This window comes from Phalaenopsis equestris, unplaced genomic scaffold, assembly GCF_001263595.1.
Source record: "Phalaenopsis equestris unplaced genomic scaffold, ASM126359v1 Scaffold170077, whole genome shotgun sequence".
In the NCBI taxonomy this organism is placed as follows: domain Eukaryota; kingdom Viridiplantae; phylum Streptophyta; class Magnoliopsida; order Asparagales; family Orchidaceae; genus Phalaenopsis; species Phalaenopsis equestris.
Genome location: NW_018190030.1, coordinates 1 through 342, shown reverse-complemented (window position 1 = coordinate 342; position 342 = coordinate 1). Strand labels below are relative to the sequence as shown.

Genomic DNA, 342 nt, shown 5'->3' with positions numbered 1-342 from the left:
TCTTCTCCCATACAGCCTCTCTTTATCCCGCCGCCATTACCAGTGAGTTATACTTACTGTTATTTCTTTGGGCCTTTTGAGTTTGGGTTTCTCTCTCGGTGTACTACTGAACATTCGACATTCTTTCTCTTTTATGCTTGTAGTTTTCGTTCGTTCTTCTTAGAGGAGAAGAGGAGATGAGTAAAGATGAGGACTTCAAGCTTCTCAAGATCCAGGTATTTCATGTCCTTAGTCTCTGTTCCTCTTTTCTCCACAAAGCAAAGTTTTTGATTTGGTTTTCTTCAGCTTTGAGAGAAGAAAAAAAAGGAAGGGATTTGTGATGGTGTTGATTGATTGGTTGCC

General features: G+C 40.1%; 1 long non-coding RNA gene across 1 annotated transcript; it reads left to right on the top strand.

The window, feature by feature from the left end:
- Positions 1-3: 3 nt before the first annotated feature.
- Positions 4-342, top strand: LOC110034197. Its single transcript, XR_002295029.1, has 3 exons — positions 4-42; positions 144-215; positions 286-342. It is a non-coding gene; the product is annotated as an uncharacterized LOC110034197 (long non-coding RNA).